This window comes from Oxyura jamaicensis, chromosome 13 (assembly GCF_011077185.1).
Source record: "Oxyura jamaicensis isolate SHBP4307 breed ruddy duck chromosome 13, BPBGC_Ojam_1.0, whole genome shotgun sequence".
Taxonomy (NCBI): Eukaryota; Metazoa; Chordata; class Aves; order Anseriformes; family Anatidae; genus Oxyura; species Oxyura jamaicensis.
Window position 1 is genome coordinate 84442 of NC_048905.1, and position 21173 is coordinate 105614.

Consider the following 21173-nt stretch of genomic DNA (forward strand, 5'->3'; position numbering starts at 1 on the left):
GCGGGCCGGGGGTCGGGGGCGGGCGCTCCCTGCGGGCGCGGAGCGGCGGGGCGGGGGCAGCGCGCCCTGCGCTGCTGCCGCTCCTCGGCGGGCCGCGCCGCAGCCCCGCGGGCAGCCGACGGGTGGACCCCCCCCACCCTTTCCCCCGGTCCTACATCCCATCAGCACGCCTACAGCCCCCCACCGGCATCGGCCCGGGCATCCCCGTCCTGCCCCGCCGCCGCGATGAGGAGGCGCACCGCCTGGGGAGCCGCGCCGTGCGCCCGGCTCCGGCTCGGCGCTGGTAAGGCGGCCCCGGGGCATCCCCGGGGTGCTGGGAGCGGGCAGAGAGGGGATCTGGGGTCGGGAGGATCCGGGGGGACGGGGCTGGACGGGGGTGGGACGCCGGCGGGATTCGTGGGGTCGGTCCGGAGCTGCCGTCCCTCGTTCTGCTCAGGGCTGGCTCCGTGCACTGCACCTGTGTGAGCGCACCTGCCCGTGCGGGGGGTGAAGGCGGTGTGCACCCACACTCGGTGTGCACCCACACTCGGCGTGCACCCAGTCTTGTGTGTTGTGGTTGTGCCTTTGTATGTGGCATTATGTGGGCATCTGCGAGTGCCCGGAGTGTTGGTGTAGATTTGTGCCGTTGCTTTTGTTGGTGTATCTGGAGGGGAAGGCTGAGGTGTGTGAGTGCAGATAGCCAGTGAGGTAGGAGCACCCCTCCTCGGGGTTTGTTTCCAATTCCTACTGGGATTTGTTACCAGAATGTGTGCCTGCTAGCTCTGATGCCACTGTGTCTGTTCAACTAGTGATATTCTGCAAACTGCTGGACTTGTCAGCAGTGACCCACAGGAAGGCGGAAACCATTCTTCCAGCTGGGACAGAACAGGAGCCTGATGCCACTGAGAAAGTTACCAGGGAGAGAAGCTTGTCAGGCTTTGCAGGAATAGGAAACACTGTGTAAGTGATGCTGAAGGAAGGTGTTTTCCAGGAGCAGAGGTGTGGGAATTCAGACAGCTCTGTGCTCTGCCAGCCACAGCCCGAGGTCCACAGTGCAAAGCTTTCCCTGTCACATCCAGGGTGTCCAGGCTCTGTATCCATTCCAAGCCCACAGCACTGAGGCTACGTGTTTTGTTGCTGCTGATCATCGACCTTGCTCAGACTTACTCCAAAGACGAGGGAAGTTAGCAGGAGTCGTATTCATTTTTAAGTGCATTCAGGTACTGGGAGAGGAGCCAATTTGTGGATCTGACGCCAGGAGGGACGGAGCCGTGTCTGTGAGTGAAAAACTGGTGTCATTTCCTTGAACCCCCGAAGCATCTTGCCTAGCTCCAAAACAAACTTCCCCTATGGAAACTTCATAGAAGGGTGAGTAATTAAAACATTACACAGCTGCAAGTCTCTGCTGCTTCGGGGCAGCTAGGAAGGAGATCAGTCCTGGCTGATGGGCTTTAAGATCCCAGACAGCAGTGGCAGTTGGCCTGGACCATGCTTTGAAGTGTGTGATGTCATTATGACATCATTTCTTTATAAAAATCAAATGCTTTTCTTTAATTGGGAATATTGTTCTACGTTTCTTGGAGGAGAATGTTTTCCTCTGCCCCGTGTTACAGCAGTTGGCTACTTTTGCTTGGGATAGTGAAGACAAGGTGGACTTTTCTACAAGGTTGCTTGAAGTTTGTTGTCATCTCAGTCGTGATGGATAGCCCGGGACGTGGGCAGTTTCCAGGTAAGGCAGCATGGGGTTTTGCAGAGCGCTGCACAGAACAGCTCTGGGGGCAGGCGAGTGGAAAAGGATCTGTGGGCATGCTCTGGGGAGGAGGGAACCCGGCTCCCCATGGTGCTCCCCCCAGGAGGGGAACCCCCTGCTGTGTGCGAGTAGCAGCACCCGCCTTCCAGCCTCTGGAAAGGTCTTCGCTGTTTCCTTTTTCCTCTCCCAGCCCAACCTCAGCACCGTCAATACCGTCCAGTAACTGAATCGAAAAACAAACATATGAGTGAACCTGTTTGTTTGCCTAAATAATAAGTATTTACACACTAAGGTACATTTATCCTATTTCTTTAAACAGTCCCCTGCTGGGGATAGACTTAAATAGTTTAATTTCCCCAGGACTTTGTAAACACAGATTTGAAAGTAGCAGGAGCAGCAAGCAGAGTGCGCCTGTCCAAGCTCTCTAGGAAGCCTCCAAAGTTGCACACACGGCTCCTCTGTGCCAGCTGCGCTCCTATGGGTGCCATTGGTGCTTTGCTGCCGCTGTGGCCTCCCCATGCTCTGGAACCAGCTGGCACGTCTCCAGCTTTCCACCTTCACTCCCCTCTTGCAAGTAGTGCCTATCTCCAGGAGTAAGGACAAAGAGCAAGGGTCTAAGTCCTCTGGGCGAGAGCTGCCCGCCTACACCGAGTGGCAGGGGTTGCCAGAGGAAGGCAAGAAGCGATGCCTTCCCAGGAATGGAGAGAGGTGGCTTGACATGGCACAGAGAAGTGCAGGCAGGTTGTGGTGAGAAGGATGCTGGAAAGGAGGAAGGAATACCCCACTGCTCCTCTGAGGACCCCTTGGGGCTCTGATGCTTTCTGCGCTCCTCCATCCTCAGCTGGAGACAGCAGGAGGCAGTGCCTGGGGGGATGCAAGGACAGGGAGGAGGCCCAGATCCTGGTCCCATGTTGCTCGTGGGGGGAGGGGGGTGGGGTGGGGTGGGAAGGAGCTGAGAGCCTTGTGAAGACAGTGGGGTCCTCTGCAGGGGCTGAGTGTGCTTCATGCCATCTCCCTCGCTGTAGGAGCATCAAGGGAAGGTCTGGAGTGTGTGCCAAGGAGTTTCAAGGAGGAAGCATATTGCCTTGCACATCAAACTGTCACGCTACACAATATGGAAAACTTTGTTGTGGGTTTGTGTTTGAAACCAAAGCTGGCATTGGTGTGAAAAGTGGGGGACTGCCGCGCCGTCCTTTCAGCACTTGCTGGTGTACGGGAGTGGAGAATTGGGGTAGGGCAATGGCCCCAGGCCTGGGCCCGTTCCCAGATACACGTGCCCAGCCTGTGTGAATGGCAGCACTCTCCGTAATTTGTCATGCAGCCCTGCTGATTCACACTGCCTTGGGATTTAGCACAAAGCCTGTAGTGCACCTTGTAGAAACACAGAGTTCTGCAGCTAAACATCTCGCCGAACAGTGTGCCAAGTCGATAGAGCCTTGTGTGTCAAGGCATAACAATTGCTAAGCTCCTGAGGGTTAAAGAAAATCTTCCCTTATGGGAAGACTATTAATTAATTATCCACTTCTGGCTTCCCTAGCCCATTTGCTGAAAAAGATGGTGATGAATTCCAAGTGAGAAACCATTCTCTACTCTGACGTGCCAGTCCCCGTGCTTGATTCCTCAGGTAGTTTCTCAAAAAAATTCCAAGTCTAAGAAGACCAATATACCAAATTAAATGATAATAACAGTTCTTTGGAAGCCTGATTGATTGCTCTGGGAAGTGGAGTGCTTCCCTCCAAACGCTGTCTGAAAAGATGCAGGGGGGACCCTTTCTACCTGCCCTGCACATACCCCCAAAATTTTATCCTAGCTATTGATAGCAACTTCTACCTTCAGGTGTGCACTTGGCCTCGGCTATCCTGTCATCTGCTTATATAGATATCATCTATATCTGTGCTGATACAGGAGAAGAGAAAGCATGGCATCATTCCTCACCATTAGGAATTACTTCTGGGGTGGGAGAGCAGGGCAGTCCCTTCAGGTCCCCAGAGACCCCATCAGCGTAGTTTCTGCTACTGCCTCCTCGCGGCGGGGAGAGGGGTGGGGGGTAAAGCCACAGGAAAGGTAAAACACACATCCAGCCTAGCTCCAGCTGCAGCTCGAGGCTGCTGCTGTGTGGGCACATGTGACTGCTGGCATTCAGCTGGGCAGGCTGCTTTTGGCTGGGAAGAACCTCACTGCCATGCATCTTATGGGGGGGAGGAGAAAAATGCTTCATGGCTTTCATGTCGAATCTCCTTCGTGGCCACTTCCAGGGGATCCTTGTTCTCCTGGCTGCATTTAGGTGTGGGGCTGCCTTTTTTCTGTAGAAGCTGGTGGTTATCGGCATGGTCTAACCCTCACCTTGGTGAGTGCAGAGCACGCCTTATCTCCCACGGGAGCCTTTGCGTGGGGGTCAGGAGCTGGGAAAAGGATGTGCCGTCTGCTTGTTCTCTTAGCTAACAGGAAACCGAAACCTGGACTTTCAGAGCAGCTGACTTTAATTTGGTCATGTTGTGTAATTCCGTTAGACTTATTGTTATTAGAACCAATAATCCTATTTGGGCCCCTCCTCAAGCCCAGTGTGTTCGAGTGGCTGCAGACACGTGGGTTACAGCGAGGGACGCAGCCAGCAATGCTCAGCGGAAAGCAAATTACTCTGTAAGAAGACAAATAGGACTTCGAAAATTTTATGTGATTAGGGGAGCAATTAGAGAAAATAGTGGCAGGTGCACTTGCCCAGTGGCTCGTGCACTGCTGGAGGGGGTGGTGGTGGGGCTGCTGCTCCTCGGGGCAGGAGCCATTCCCGAGCCCCCTGATCTGGTGTTTTGCAGAGCCAAGGTGGGAGCTTGGGGCCTCCTCCACTGTGCCCTCATCCCTTCCTTCTGGCCCCACAGGTGAAGGTACTCGCACCCACAGCAATGGCTTAAAAGACCCAAAAGAGCCAAAAAAGTCCAAGACCTCTGCATAGACTTTGAAAATCAGACCCGTATGGTCCCACTCCCACTCACCAGCTGCATCCCCATCCTCCCGCTGCATGCCCCCGAGCTCAGGGCCTGGCCGTTTGTCCCTGGCTGGGCAAGAGCCACGCTCAGCCAAACACCGAAAGACTGAAGTCACGGCCAGTGGCTGCTGCTGCCTTTCATGCTGCAGCAGCACTGCTCACAGCCGTGAGCACCAGAGCCACCACTCTGCTTGGGCTCAGTGTGTCCCGAGTTGTGCTGCTGTGAGGCTCATTTTTTTTTTACTTTTTTTTTTTTTTTTTTTCCCCTTTCGGTTTGAGACAGTAAAGACAAGTTCTGCCCTTAGTATAGTTCCCATTGAGGTGGATTTGATGCCGTACATTACAAGGGGGTGAGGCACAGTTGGATCTCTCCTGGGCCAGCCGTTCCTCCCAGGTCCTTGGCACGATGTCTCTCCCATTGGGAACCTCAGCTGCTTCCCAGCTGTCTCCTGCGCTCCTGGAGGGGCAAAGGGTGGGGAATTAACTGAAAGGTAGGTTCCTCAGTGTGCCCGTCCAGGTGTTTGGGGAACATTGCCAACTCTCCAGGCTGTCCCCATCTCTGGCACTAAGTTACCATGTGTATATATATATATGTCTGTACCAGAAGTGCTCAGGGGTCAGTAATGTGAGATTTCTGGGCTCTACCCGGTGCTGCAGTGCTGTCCTTTGCTGCTGCCCTGCCCAACTCTCTTGCACACTCAAGTCCCAGTTTTTCAAGCCACATGGAGGGTGTGCATTCCTCAGGAAGGAGTTGGTTTTCACCTTCATGCCTGAAAGTGCTTGAAATTGGTAAACTGTGACACTATTCCTTTCAGCATCTGAGCAGCCACTCTCACGGCATCCATGAAAAGCTCACAACACTCTATTCAAATGCAGAAGGGTTAATTTGGACTGTGAATGAATTCATCCATATGGGAGTCCTGGCTCACCAGGCAAGGAGGCGTCCTGAGGTGTCCTGACTCTAGTGGGGCACCTCAGCTAAACATGGTGTGCACCACTGGGCCCTTGTTGTGAAGTGAGTGGCAAGGTGGGACCCAGGCTGGTGTAATAAGGACCAGAAAAGTTGCAGAAAAATGTTGTGGCAATCTGCTGAATTGTTGGCCTCTTTGAAGGTGTGCAATGGCTGTGTTAACATTAGGGAAGTCATCTCTGTCACCATTAAAGCCTTTCTCAGCGGTCTGTCTGAGGACTTGAAAGGTGCAGTTGATTTTAGATGAGTCAAAGCAATGGAAGATACTTCCTTTTTTATGGGCCCTCCATGGGGATGTTACAAAAACATGTTTTCCCTAACAGGAAATACTACTGAGCAAAATTTTTATCATTCAGCAGAGAAGGTAAAAAGGAAATAAAATATGAAAAACTAAAAGCAGTCAATATATACCCAGAAAAATAAGGGCAGGTAATAGCAATGAATATAATTAGAAGTTGTAATATGGAGGTGCCTGATAAGAGAGGCTAAAGGAATCAGTGAAATGGTAATGAGAACGAGGGTTAAAGATGAGGAGAAAGCATCTTCCAGGCATGTTAGAAATCAACAGAATGCTACATCCAGCAAAACTCTTTTGCTGGGTGCACATGGTAGAGTTGCAACAGGAAAAAGAAAGCTTTAAATTCAACTCCAGCATATGCTGGAGGTTATTCTCCAAATCACCCTTCTCCCTGCCAAGAAGTGCCGTCTACCTTTGCTATCACCAGACTTCCAGCTGAGAAAAGGTATTGGCCAGCAAGTCAAGTAGCATAAGCTGTCATGATAATAATACCATAGTCATACCTAGTGCATTATTTTACTCTAAACCTTTCTCTGAAGACAGCAGCTCCGTTATTTTCTTCTTTTAGAAGGAAAGCTGAGAGAAAAAGGGACTTCTCCAAATCACTGTTAGTGGTTGGTATCAGAATCAGACATAACCCCTGGCATGTGCTCTGGCAGTGTCTGTGGTGCAGGTGACACACTGTTACTGTGGCGATGCACTGGTTTATTCCAGTGACAGATTATCACCCTATGAGCAATCGCTCCCTGGGGGTGCTATTCCATGGAAAAGCAGATTCCAAAGTGGAAAATCTTACCCACCTCGAAGCCGACAGTAATATTATCACTAGTTTCATCTATGGATATTTAAAGCCAGAAAAGGACTTCTCTGATCATCTTATCTGTTCTCTTACCTACAAACGAAAAATACAAACAAAAGAAAAGCTGTAGCTAAGGAAATGTCTTGCCCTCCAGAGCCTTCACCATCTTCATAGCCAACCTTTGGCCACTCTAACCATTTTATGTCCTTATACTGTGATGCACTAAACTGCCCACAAAACCCAAAATGAAGCTGCACCAGAGCAGAGGACACCCACTTCCCTTGACCAGCCAGAAGCGCCGTGCCTGATGCACCCCAGGACAAGGTTAGCCCTCCTGGCTGCTAGGGCCTGCTGCTGGCTCATCTTCAACTTGCCATCAACCAGAACCCCCAGATCCCTTTCCACAGGGATGCTCTCCATCCCCTTGTCCCCCAGTCTGTATTTTCATCCAGGATTGTGCCATCCCAGGTGCTGAATCCAGCATTTGCTCTTGTTACACTTCATACTGCTGGTGATTGCCCAGCCCTCTAATTTGTCAGGATCTCTCTTCAAGGCCACTCTATCCCTGACGGATTCAACAGCTCCTCTCAGTTAAGTGTTGCCCACAAACTTAGTGTACCTTCGAGTCCTGCATCCAAGCCATTTAATAAAACATAAAAGAAAACTGGCCCTGAAAAGGAGCCTTGTCAAACTCCACTAGTGACTGACTGCCAGTGTGATGTAACCCCATTTAAGTGTCTAGTTTTAAATATCTCCAGTGGGATGCTTCAGTCATTTCCCTCAAATCTGTACTCTGCAGATGTCCCTTCACACTGTGTAGAGATATTTGTGTTTCTGAATCTCACTGGTTTTGTGGTTATTGTGACGCTTTTCTGTAGTAGTCACTGGTCATAGCTGCCAGGTCATAAGCTTCTGCTTTTCACACTACTGTAAGTTTTTTATGTAACCTGAATTACTCCTGTTTTACTCAGAATTGCACAGGGCCTATTTTAGCTGCTTAGTCTTTATGTAAATAAATAAGATTTTCAAAAGCATCTGTGAAATTATAAAACCCAAACCTATTTTCTATGTGCCAGTGACATGCAGAGCCCAAGTCTTACTGAGGATTACATTGGGAAGTGTTGTAAATGCTATAGAAATACATGGCAGCTCAAAGGAAGCAAGATCTTACTTTATGTTTCAGTTTGATTTTTTTTTAAAAATAAGGTTTCTAAGAATTGATCTTAGAGTGGCTTGAGTTAGCTCAAACTAAAGAGGAATTGATCTAACCTGAACCTGAGCTGACTTAAACAAAACTTAGTACAAATGTACATATGCTAAGCATTAGAAACTAAAAGGTCTTGAGGGGCATTTAAAGAAAAAAAAGTATTTATTAAATGGATTCCAGGATTTACTCTGAAGCCAGTGTTTTCTGGGATGAAATCAGGAGAGTTACTTTATAGCCATGGGGATGCTGTCTGCTGGAGACATGATCTGCTTGATTTCTCAGGAGGATATCACAGGTCTGTTCTGCCTAATCTTAGGCAAATAACTGGGTTCCCACTACTGCCAGCGAGGAGAAATAGGAGAACTTTGATACCTCAGCTTCTTGCTTGAAATTTGGCACAGCAGGTCCCCAGGAGTAGTAGGTGCTACTCATCCTTCTGCAGCCTGCAGGACACCACTCTGATGGTGGAGCAGCCAGGTTCACCTCACAGTTCAGCACTGTGTGATGCCATAAAGCCCAGCACATCCATGGGAAACAGAAGGTCTTCTTGGCTTCCATAGGCTACATAAATCAGTAAATATTCCCTGATGTGCACAGCCTTTGTGCCTAGCAGAGCAGAACAGGAAGTCAGAGGCTGGATGAGGCAGGTATCAGGCGACTGAATATCAAGGGCTTGCATTACCCTTCTTATGTCTAGGAGATTTCTGGAGAAAACTTTTATTTTGTGAAGGGACTACAGAGTAAACACACTGGGGGACATTTGCAGGGTGCACAAGACTCTTCTGGGTTAGATTTGCTTGTGACATGCAGTGCTATGGGTCTGGGCTTCACCTCTTTATTCTCACTTCATGAGGGTGGGTGAGAATTTGGTGAAAGTAAAACAGGACCTGTGGCAGAGAGACCCACTGTGTAAGCATGTAATGGCCACTTGCTTGAGGCCTGTTGCTGCTGGTGGAAGATGGAGTTTGCCTTCCTTCCTCCTTTTTGCTTTCATCCACTTGTTTAAGAGCTTTGCTGGTCAGGGGAAAGTCACAGGAGCCAATTAAAATGTAATTGCAAGATGTATTTTATGAGTGCATGATTTTCTGTGTGCCCTGTTTAGCTGTATGATCTCATTGATCGGAACCCTCTATTACAGCTCTTGGAAGAAAATGACCAGCCCTATCTGCACTTCTGTTTACTTTTAATATGATAAAGCAAGCAATAATTGCACAATATAAAATATAACCAGGAAAGCAGGAAGTGGAAGAAGGGAATTTCCTCTCTTTTGCCCACTGAGTTCAGGATTTCTCCAATCCACTGGGAAACTGATACCACTGGAGGAGGTAACTGCTGAAAGGAAAAAAAAAAGGGCTCCTCATGAGAAACCATGGTGTATGGGTGACAATGTGTCATGAAATCAGGGCACAGTGGGTGCAAATATCAGAGAAGACCTCTGTGCAAGGTAAATTTTTAGCTCCTGGAAGAAAAGCATGGCTACAGGCAGCCAGCACTGAGCACTCTCCTGTCTTGTCCCTATCAGCATCACGAAGCCTTGACTAAAACTTCCCCTCATTATCTGCAGAACCCCCTTAAAATAGGGGCCTGGTGGTGTCCTGTGGCTAGTGATTAACCCCTGAAGCCCCCCTGTGTCCATAGCTGTGGTGTCCCTGATCTTCCAGGGCCCTTCCTTGGGCAGCTGCTGGAAAGTCCTTCCTAAATGCCACACGTGCACCAGGCCACTGTCTCTTTGCATCCTCTTTCCTATAGAATGAAGTGCTCCAAAAAGGAATATCTCCTTCCTGCATGGCTCCCTTGAGTACCAGTTGTCAGCCAGCTATTTCTTAAACAGTTTTTGCATAGGATGGGTGTGAGATTGTCCGTTCAATTCTGGGTCAGGCAGAAGGAGAAACATGGGCTCTGGTCACTGTGGATTTTGCAATTCAATGCAACATGCTTCTCACATGAGACTGTAACCTTGTGTTTTCCTGAGGTGTTTATTTTTGATTTATACACACTTTAGAAATGCTGACATGGGGATTTGGTTTGTTTTAGCCTGAAAGTGTTGATACCCTCTTCAATAGTAACTTTAAAGTTTTTGTTCTGGAATTAACACAATAGGGGGCCCAGAGTGATCTTTTACATTACAATACCATGACAATGGGATGCCAATAAACTGTCATGAAACTCACGATGCTGCCATTGTTTGGCGTATAAAAGCTGGTTGGTAAATATACATTGCATGAAAAAAATCTCCTACTCAGCAGATTGTGCTTCCAATGAATTACGTAGGAGACATCAAAGAAAATTAGGGCTTTATTAAGGACTAGCTTCTTCAGACTAACTATTGTTTAAAAAGAAGGATTTGGGGCAAATACTTTTTTTTTGGTGTAAGAGCTGAAATCACACAGGTCCACTTTGCTTATCCAGGACATCATCCCGCTCTCGCTTTAAAGCTAAGAAGGTCACAGGGACCAGAAGTGTGCTTGAGCTGCCGTTAAGAGAGGAAAGGACCCAGAGTAAGATAAAGCAACGAAAACTCCAGCGTGCTCCTCAGTGTCATTAATACTTCACTGGAATGAGAAATATCACAAGAGTTAGGAAAGGCTGAGTAACTCTGATAGCAAATATTGGTAGGGAAATGCCAGTGAAAGCAAAAATGCTACAGCTTAGTCCAGGAGCTGCAGACTTTTAATAACTAAAGAGATTAGACAGAAGAAAGAGTGCTGCATGTAGATTTTGATTTATGTTATTATGTTTCAAGATAGTATGTGAAGGAAAATAACATTTGGCAAATAAATTTTCAGCTCTTGCACCAGCCCCCCAGGTGCTGCTGTGAAGTTTTGCCCGAAGACCTGCCTCAGGATGTTTTCAGCCTGGTTTGTAAGCTGCAGAGGTGATGAACAGATCCCAAGTATGTACAGATCTGGTCAGGACTGGATGCTTATTTGAAGTGAGGACAGCTCAACCTCTTGCCGTTTAGGGACTGGGCAAGCAAGGGAAGAGTTGAGCTGAACCATGTTTTACCATAAATTCCTTCTGCGTTGGAAAGGATGACTTGTTGGCTTCCTGGAACAAGTACAGATGTTGCCGAGTAAGTACAGGTAGAGGTAAAAATTAAAAGGTGGGGAGTAGATTGTGAGTACCATGGGCTGCATATGGATGTGCAGAAAGCTCTGAGACCTCCTGGAAGGATGGTTGAGTCCTCAACCTGGTCTGCATGGGAAAGCTGTTCCTTATGAGCACACAGCAGCTTTTTTAGGGTCTTTCACTCTTCCTAAATTGTCTCAGGGAGAATGTTCTTGTTAAAAAAACTGTTTTCTGGTCACATTTTTCTGATTAGCAGGGCTGAAGCCACTGTGAGGTGGACAGGATACAGCTGAGCCAGGTGGTGCCAAGTTCAGCAAGTTCAGCTTCCCTGCTCAGAGGATTTGGACAAGGCTGCCAGCTTTGCTTTTAAGGAAGTCTTCAACTTTGCTTTAACCCTGTCTGGGGAAAGAACTTTTAATTCCAGGACCAGCTTTAGGGTCATCTTCTCCAGAAGACAGTGCTAGGGACCAGGTAGCATTTTCAGGTTCCTCCCATTTGCAGCGCTGGTTGGGTGTTCAGTAACCACACTGAGCCAGGTCTGCTTACCAGGGATGCTGAAATTTGCTTGAAGAGCAATGAAACAGGCTTTGAACACTAATTTATATTTCAGGTTACTTTGCAGTTCTTGGTTAAAGTCAATAATCAGATGTTTTGGATTTGATGTAACATAGGCACACACCTTCCCCGTCATCCACCTGCACTAGGGGCCCTGTGAGGGGGATCTTGGAAACCTCACCTTGTGGGGTTCCGGTGTGGTGGGGGGCACAGCCCCTGTATTCCCCTGCTGCTGTGCTAATCCCTGTGCTGCCCTGCCCTGCTGGAGCAGCAATTGTTATGCTGGTCAGAAAGAAGGGCAAGGAAAAAGCAGGTGAAGGCTCACCCGTAACCAAGTGTCTTCTGGCTGCTTGGCACTTTGAAAATGAGAAGGGCTGTGGTCTGGGAGCACTCACTGTTATTTATTCCTAGCAGGAATGATAACAGTGGCAGCAGATTTAGTGTCTCTCTTTGGCTCATCGGCGTTTATCCTGTTCTGGGAACTCCGCTGCCTTCCCCTCCTGGCATTGCTGCCTGATGGATGAACTGAGATGTGTGCTGGGTGGCTGGCGCTGCAACGTTTCCCAGTCGGTTCCTCTGTTTTCCACAGCCGCATCCCTCTAGCAAACATCTGATCCTTCACTACACTTTGGGTCCATGGACATTTATTGTGACAGCTTTTGTTTATTTAAAAACAGAAAAAAATAGCAATGAGAGCCCAGATCAGGGATCCAAAAATAGGGAGCCCAAGAGAGACTCAAAGCTCTGATCTTGGCACAGGAGAACATTTTTAGGTGATGAAGAATTAAAAAAGCGTGACTAAGAACAACAACAGCAAGAAAAGCACCCTGAAGACATGTGCAAAGAAAAATGACAAATGCTCCTACCCCAGGCAAAAATAGTGCTGGGTGTGGGACACCTCAAAGCAGCATCCGCACTGAATCAAGCATCACACTGCAGCTCCCCCTCCCCATCATCACAGCCGTGAACTCAGTCTGCCCTGGCCACCAAGAGGTTGTCTTCCCTAGGGGTTTGTGTCCAGACAGTTTTGGATGGGTCTTTGAGCCCCATGAGGCCCCCCCCACCCTTTGCATCATGGGGCAGAGGAGTCTCTCCTCCTCGGGGAGGAGACTGCTTGTAACAGAGATCTTCTTCCCATCAAGTAGCGAAAGAGACACCAAAAAGGATTTGTAATTTTAACCCCAGAGCATTTGTAGGATTCCTGTGGAGCATGGAGCGATGCTCATTCCCTCCCTTTACAGCAGCGAGGTGGGTTGTCTGCATCTCCTGTGGAGACTTGGTGGGAAAAGTCTTCATCCCTTCAGCTTTCCTCTGGCCAGCCTTCTACAACAGCATTAATTAGACAGTAAAAACCTAGCTGAAGTTTAAATTCCTGTGCCCCTCTGCACTTTTCTAAACAATTAATGAATTATGATCTCTTTTCTGCTTGTGTTAAGGAAGGTGAGGGCTCCTTGTCTGCCGTGCTGCTCTGTTGTTAACAGGGGAAACACCGCCAGACTATCTGGAGCCTCTTCTCTTGTAAACTTGTCTCCTCATCTATCTGGCCTTTGCGAGCAATGCTAAGCCCTACCAGAAGCTGTTAGCAGTGCTTGGGGTGGTCAAGGAAAGAGCGTGGACCAGGGAACCCAGTCTGCCAAACTCCTATGGTATCAGTGCAGTTACAAACCGAACACTGTGCCGTGTGGCATGGCTGTGGTTCCACGAGAGATACCGATAAATTCAGCTGGAGTTACCGGTCAGAAACACGAAGCACCAAGTTGTTGCACGTCCTCTCTCAGCCGTGTATGTTTGTCAAAACCTTTTACAGCAGAGTTGTTTTGTCCTGTCTGGCAGTATGCCGGGCCAGTTCCTGTGTGTCCTCCTTGTGCCGCAGCGCTGGGGATGGAGCACAGGGGTGCAGGTGCGGTATCATGTGTCTGGCCATGCAAGGAGGGCGAGATGACGTGTTTGTTGCTCAATGTCGAGATGCCATTTTCACTGTTGGCTGTGTACACATATATGAATGAGCATGAAGCCACAGTCATACATACAGGCTTGATTATAAATACAGACAGCTTTCCTAATCAGATGTTACGATCTCGCTGCATCAGGGTTTCTGCTGAGCCTTCTCTAGCACGTGGCAAGCTGCTTTCTGGGGAACCAGAGGTGTGTGCAGAGGTCTGCTGGCACGGTTGGTGCGTGGTGGCTCTGTGACATGCCACATGCCAGCAAATGCCACCTCCTCCTTTCTTAGGCCCTTTTCTGAGAGCAGTGCAGGTGTGCTAGCTACACGCCTTTACACGGTGGTGGGACAGGATCAGCTGCCATGAATGTAGGATTTTCACCACAAGCCTGTGGCTCTCAGTCACAGTTTTCATACCCAGCGGGCAGTGATGCGGGAGGCAGGACCCAGGTGCAGTCCGCTGCCTGTAGCCCACTGTGTGGGCCAGCCCTGTCACACCCGAGTGCCCAGTCGGACTGAGTGGTTCTGAACGTGGATCCAGGGCAAAACTCAGCAATGTTTCTCATGAGACTTCCTCTAGGACTCGTGCTGTGGCTGTCACAGGGCAGCTCTGTCACAGAAGGCTGATGGACCTGATGACAATGAGCTCCTGAGGCAGGAATTACTGCACAAAAAGCAGATGGACAATTACTGATTAGGAAGGCATTGCATGGAAAAGGATGTGAAACACAGATAAAGCGGGGAAACAACAAAATCCACTGATTAGTGCTGAAAAAGAGTCAAGAACAGATCTCACATGGAGGAATGCAATGCAGGGAAGGAGTCTTTCCCCAGCGCTCTTTTCAGGTTGGGAATAGCACTTCAGGAAAGGTGCGGATCTGAGAGCAGAGCAGGAGAGCAGGGCCATGCTCATGGCGCTACTCACCAGTACAGACCTATCTGCAGAAAGGAGAGCAGTAACAGGTCTGTGTCTACTGGGGGTAGGAAAAGAAGTCACAGCAACAAAATGAAGCTACAAAGATTTAGGGTGGACTGTAGAAAAATCTCTATGTGTACTCCCCCAGGATACTGCTTAAGGAGAATGCAGAATCTCCATCCCTGAATGTCATCTACAGTGGGCTAAAATACAGTTGATTCTGATTAAACAGCTCCTCAGGGTCTCCCTCAGCGTCTTTCCCTCTCTGATTTGTCTCTCCATGTCCTAAGAATCTATTTTCCACTCTATCTAAAGAGAAATGTGGAGCTGAAATAACTAATAGACCTAGCAGATTTTCATTATTACTATTTATTTATTTATTTAAAATGTAAAATCGAAATTTCCTGTAGGGAAAGTCTAATTTTAGTGTGATCTGCTGTTTGTGAAAAAGCCAAGATCACAAGGAAAACTCATGGGGAAAAATTGTTTACTTACTGGATCTGCTAACATGATGGTGAAGTCTTTAAGTGTAACAAACCAAAGCTACAGATAACTGGGAGCAGATTGTTTCAGCTGAGTGTTTCCTGTTCCTCTTTGCAAGGGCAGTTTATGCTTGTTGCACAGGTGTATGTAGCAGGTGCACTGTAACTACAGGTACTCCTGCCTGCTTACTTAGTGCATCCAGGATGCATAGCCACATGCCTCTTGGTGCTCATTCAACATGTAATTCCCAGCAGCTCGCTTCTCCATGTGAACCTGGAGGAGGAGGAACCAAACCTGACTTAGGGCATGGCCAGGACTAACCTTATTCGTGCTGCTCCATTTCATGGTGGGCTTTGGAGAAGTCCTTCTTCTCCCTGCCCTCCTCACAAGCCAGGTCTGAGACCTTGGCTCCCTCAGCAATCAGTGAGCTCATGAAAGTCGTGGGCTGTCGAAGCAGCATTGCATATTGGACTGGTTCAGGGAAGAGATGGGTAGCAGAGGCTGGGCACTATTTGTTCATCCAAGAGAAGTGCTGTGATAAATGGCTTTCCACTTCTCTCTCCATGTAGAATGGATTTATTTATTTTTATAAAGTTCATCTTCGTTCACTAAACATGGGGGATTATAAGAACATTTCTCTAATTTCTACCATTAGTGGCATATATGCAGACACAAGGTTTGGGGTAGCCACCAATCACACCATTTACTGCTTATTGCAATATCCCAACACTTTCCCTCCTCCCTCACCATCCCAAAGCAATTAGCAGGGAATTCAGCTGCTGCCTGAATGGACACATTTTCAGCAATCTTCCTTAATTCTTTATTTACTGTAAAATAAGCACAAAAAAAAAATGCAAAATCAGTTCCTTTTCTGTGGGTGGATTTGTTCTCTTATCACATCTCAGACTCTCTCTCCCCTGCCCTTTCCCCAACTGTATCCTGATTTCTGAAGAGCTGTGATGAAAAGCAGGCAGGAAAACATCTGATTGCTGCCTGTGAATTCCTCGAGTGAACCTATTTCAGAGGTAACTGGCATGACAAAAGGCGAGCAATTCTCAATCAGCACTCAGAGCTGATAGCATCCCTTCCTATGTTAGACAGCAATTTGTACCAAGCGTGCTGGATCATTCATAGCAGGACATGATGCAATTTGCCGCCCTGCAAAGAGAAAACGTAATGCCCAATGCTTTAAATAAGGAAGATTTTTAGCAGTGGGGATGGGGTAAGGTAGAGCCGTAGCAGGACTGGCTGAGGCAGGGGGAGGGAGGGAAAGAAGGGCTGAGAAAGCCAGTCTCTGCTGTATTGGTTGATACCTCCCTTTTTAAAGAGCTCCTTGAACATCACTGCTTCAGTAGTTACGTACTCTGCTGTGAGCAGAGGCATCAAAACCTGGCCTTACAGAAAAGGCACTGGCACAGAGGTCTTGCTGACATTTCCTTTTGATGCTCTGCATGCTCCAACAAACACTCCACAGGTCTTTGTAGCAGAGGAGTTACGCCTGAGGGAGCACCTTCCCTTGCTTTCAGAAAACAGCGAGGAGATGGCAATGAAGGTGTTTGTGCTGCTGAAAAGCTGTAAACCAGCTCTGGACAGCTGGAGGGCTCAGAGAGCTCTCCCCATCCTGCCCTTCAGTCTGCCTTCCTTCCCCTCCTCTGCCTTCCCTGCTTGCCTGGGTGGGAGCAGAAGCAGGAACAGGAGCTGGCCTGCACCATAGACAGGGCTGCACCAGGCATTTCAGGAAGCCACGTGTGCAGGAAGCTTTATCACAAAGATCCAATCAGTTGTAAATAAAATTTGCATTGAACCTTAATAGCAAACTACTGACAGTGAGACCTTCCCTGTCCCTTCCCAGCCTCCTCTGTAGACTGTCATTTGCCTTTTATTGTGGCTGTTTTAAATCGTATTCACCTGTCACAGCTTCCTGAGCTGGGTGAGAGTGTTGTGATGATTTATGGCAGCTCCTCTGTGCGACAAAGTGGCAGGAGGTGAGCTTTGCTGCACCATGAGCAAGAGATAGCAGTGGGAAGGGCTGGCAGCGCTTCCTCAGAGAGGGCAAAGAGCTGAAAGCTGTACTGGGGAGATGCCCCCAGTGCAGCTGGGAACAGCATTCCTGGCTTTTCCTTGTCCTGAAAGTCAATGAAGAACAATTTTGCTAATACAATGAACCAAAGCATCTAATTCAGTTTGCTGTGTATTCATGAGCATGTTCCAAAATTTGGTATGAACTGATTATGCATCTGAAAAAATCATTTGGCAAAGAACAATATTTGTGCATTAAATCTACTCTACCTGGGTACCTTTACTGCTTACTATTTGTTTATTTTCTGGAAATTAAAAAAAAAAAAAAAAAAAAAAGTACAAGGCAGCAAGCTTAGTTACTGTTAAACTGTTTATCACACAAGCTCCTGAACATCACTGGCTTATTAGGATTCACACATTCTTTTGGTTTCACCCATTCCATGCTGCTGAGCACCTAGAATAGGCACAACCCAACCTGAGCAACTGGTCAATGAACAATTTTGAATAATGAATATTGCTGGTAAAGGGAATATGTAGCATTTTATTAACATATTTTTTTGTGATGGATGCATAGTAACAATAACCACAGTTATGATAGAAATCAAGAAATTGATACCAGCACTCAAGGATCTGTAAGTTACAATTCATTTCTAGTGGATTTGCAGAGAGTTTATGGCCAATGTACTGTTAGCTGGATCTCTCGTCCTGGTAACAATCACATTTAATTTTAATGAAGAAAATAGGATTAATTGATATAGTGGGAGAATCAACTCTGTAATTAAGATACACTTTTCTGGAGGAATAATTTCTTAATCCTCTGAGAAAGTGTAGTATTGCACGAGCCAGGAGATTTTAGGGTAAAATAAACTGTCTGAAAAAGAACCTGATGATAAACAGATGTGCACGGAGGGATTGTGAAGGATTGCTGAGAGTGAACAGCTCGTGCGGTGCTCAGGGACAGAGATAATGTGAGAAGTTTCCAGAGCAGCTTAACTCAGACTTTCCTTGAATCCGTATGCAGAAAATGACAATGTTAATCCTGAATTGTTCTTCCCAGGAATGACAGTGTTCCTGGCTTGGCTGGAAAGCAGAAAAAAAAAACCAAAAACAAACAAACAAACAAACAAACAAAAAAAAACCAAAACTGGGCAGCAGAAGAGATTCAGCAAGTTTTATGTTGCAGAATATAAAACTAAACTGCATTTGATAGTCAGTGCCTGAAGGAATTGTTCATGCCTCCCCCAAAACCATTGCAGTTCCTCCCACCTCGGCATTGCCTTGTTGGAGAGCTCACCAGCCCTCATCTGTAAGGGAGCTACTGGGGTGTTTGGTGGGCTTTGTTACAGCCAGAGAGGGTGAAACTTTTCCCCCTTTACACAAACTGTCCGAGGTAAACACCTTTCTTCTGTTTTCCTGCTTTCTCCATCCACAAGTTTAGGCACGTCTGCAGGGTACAGGAAGTCGATCATTGCCAAGTGCTGATGGACTGACTTGGCTTTGCTGTCACACACACACACACGTCCACCAGGTTCCATGTGTGTAGGAACATGTGCACAGAGGTGCACCTCACAGTACCTCTGAACTGAGACTGTTTCCCCTAAGATTTCCCAAGGAACACAAGAAGAGTCAGAATAGGTCAAAATGTTTTTTCCCTGCTGGTTTTGGACAAATACAACTCAATTTCTTAGAGTAGTGACTTACTTTTGCATGAACTGGAAATAAATCTTAGTTAAAACCCTACTGCAGACAACAATCCCCTCCAAAAATAGTTGTTGCATCCAGAAGACAGAAGTTACGTTACATGTAACAGAAGTTTACAGAGTCTTATAAAAGTTTGTTAAAGGTAGACAAGTGTTAGTACCTGTGACAGTTCCAAAGCACAAGTTCATTTGCTCACAGAGTGAACAAACATTTTAACGGCTGCAGCCATCAGGAGCTGTGCTGCTGCTTCATTTATTTGCAGTCATTTGATCAGATGGTGCTGAATTTGAAATAACTTTTCTTGGTATAGCAGGGTAAGTTATGACCGCCACACAGGTGCAGGGTGTGAGCTGTCTGACGGTCAGACAGCAAACCAAAAATCATGAATTCCAGTTGTGCAGTGGGAGAAGACTCTGGTAGCTTGTTCTGGCATCCCCTGCTCTAACACTGGGTGGCAATTTAACACAGAGCTTTAGTGCTGCACCTCCACGTTGCGGGAGAAAAGGGGTTTGATCTTTTGGCATTTTGAGTCACAGGCCCCTGTGCAACCTTCTGAGTTTGTCATTTTGGGGGATAAAACCCACCTTCCTGCTTCACGTGCCTGCCAGCTGGGTCAAGGAAGGCACAGCTCTGGGCAGGTGAGCAGCACCAGGGTGCATCTTCCCTGGCTGCTGGGGAAGAAGAGTGGCCGGCATGTTGCAGCCTTTGTATGAGACAGGGAGGCTGCTGGTGTGGCTCAGATGAGGTGCAAGGCAGAGGTTACCCGGAGATCTTGTTTCTCCCCTGCAGGAAGAGCTGAGCTATTGCTGCTGGCTCCCAGAGCTTAGGTGTCCAGCCCGGGCTGGATCTGCTGGCAGGGTGCTGGGGGCACAGCTTTGCTGCTTTTCACATGGCATGGTCCTGACATGGGAGCCACATCCGAACTGCCCAGGAGCCAAATGATAAGCTCAGATGATCTAGAGGGTGTTAATAAAATTGCTCGGTAACTATGGCATCCCGTTTTTCATGGTTGTCTTCATCAGAAGACAATCAGGCCCAACAGGTGACTTAAAGGCACTCCAAAATCTGAGTCCTGTTTCATACTCACAAAAGGACAGGACATTACCTGTTGGCAATGGAGACGTTATGCAGGCTCAGAGTAGAGGAAACCTCGTCCCCAGCTCTTCTACTAGGTTCATTTTGTAGCCTCCTGGTCATGACCCTCAAGCTCCCTGTGTCTGGGATTCCCATCAGCCACGTGATGATTACTACCTTCACTTGTTAATTTTGTGAAGTTCATGTCTGCAAACCTGAAGTTTGTTTAAAATCTTCTTTATGATTATCATTATGCTTTGTGTGTTGCTGGAGAGGGAAGGTGTATAGCCCCTTCTTTCCTCCCAGCCTAGAAATACATAGTCATGAGGCAGGCAGGATGCGGCAGACAGGGTGGAGTGGAGTTTTGCCTCTACTGCAACTGGGGAGAGCACTGCTTTTCTTTACAGCCTTGAAGCTATTCCTACTGTTCTGCTTCATTTCTTTTAAATATGCTAGTCTCCTTGCAGGTCAGTTACCCAGACATGAAAAAAAAGGTTTCAGCCATTGGATGGAGATGGCTGGCACAGGCTAGCTCCAGGGCTGTGAGGCACGAGACGCATGTGGTCCCAAGCTGCCTCACTGTGCTAGCACAGGCATAGCTGTGAGGGCAGTCTGGGTGAGCACTTCCCAAAGCTGCAAGATTGGACTGATGTAAGCCCATGGGCCTGAAGTGTGGTCAGAGCTAAAAGAGTCCTGCTAGGGCTTCTCCAAACTTCACTGTGTGGACAGCAAAGCAGTTGTGGGGTGAGGCATGGGGAGCTGGTGCAGCTGGGGCAGCTGCTGTGCCGGGCCGTGCCCAGGTGTGCATACATCCTAGGGTGAGTGGAACACACTCCAGGCAGCTCAGCATGCACCTAGGATAACTGAACATGCCCCCAGGGTATCTCAGAGTGCCCCCAGGGTATCCGAGCATGATCTCAGTGTGCCCCCAGGGTATCTCAGCGTGCCCCCAGGGCAGCAGAAGATGCAGGCAGGGAAGCTCAGAGTGCACCCAGGCAGCATGTGCAGATGCTCCATTTGCACTGACATCACTGGGCTTTCCATGCTATAACCAGCACTTGTCCTTGCAGGCAGATCCGTAACTTCCCCATCTCATGCATTACACAAAACAAGGAAATAGGTTTTAGAAATTCCCTTTATAATAATGCTTGTTTAAGCTCTTTGTATTTAAGCTGACTGAAGGTCAACCGAATTGTGCTAACAATGCAGTCGCTTGCAGAGGGTAGGTCATGCTCCCCAGATGCTTGTCTGCAAACAAGCTCACAGAGCTCGGGCATGAGTTATCTCTAGGATAACAGGAATACCTCAGGGAAAGGAACTCTTCTCCAAATGGTGAATCAAAAGGCTGTTGTGTTGAGCACAAAGAGGCTTACCCTGGCACTCAGACCTGCAGGCAGATGCAGGCTGGCCGCCTCCCGGGCAAAAGCT

At 48.0% G+C, this 21173-nt stretch overlaps 1 protein-coding gene across 7 annotated transcripts in view; it reads left to right on the top strand.

Annotated features, from left to right (window-relative positions):
• The first annotated feature begins 59 nt into the window (after nucleotides 1-59).
• The window catches only part of HTR4 (5-hydroxytryptamine receptor 4), a 125612-nt gene continuing 104498 nt past the window's right edge, over nucleotides 60-21173 (top strand). For all 7 annotated transcript variants that reach the window (XR_004754388.1, XR_004754385.1, XR_004754387.1 and 4 more), the window contains exon 1: nucleotides 60-283. The gene's annotated coding sequence lies outside the window, so the exon portion shown is untranslated. The remainder of the gene's footprint in view (nucleotides 284-21173) is intronic.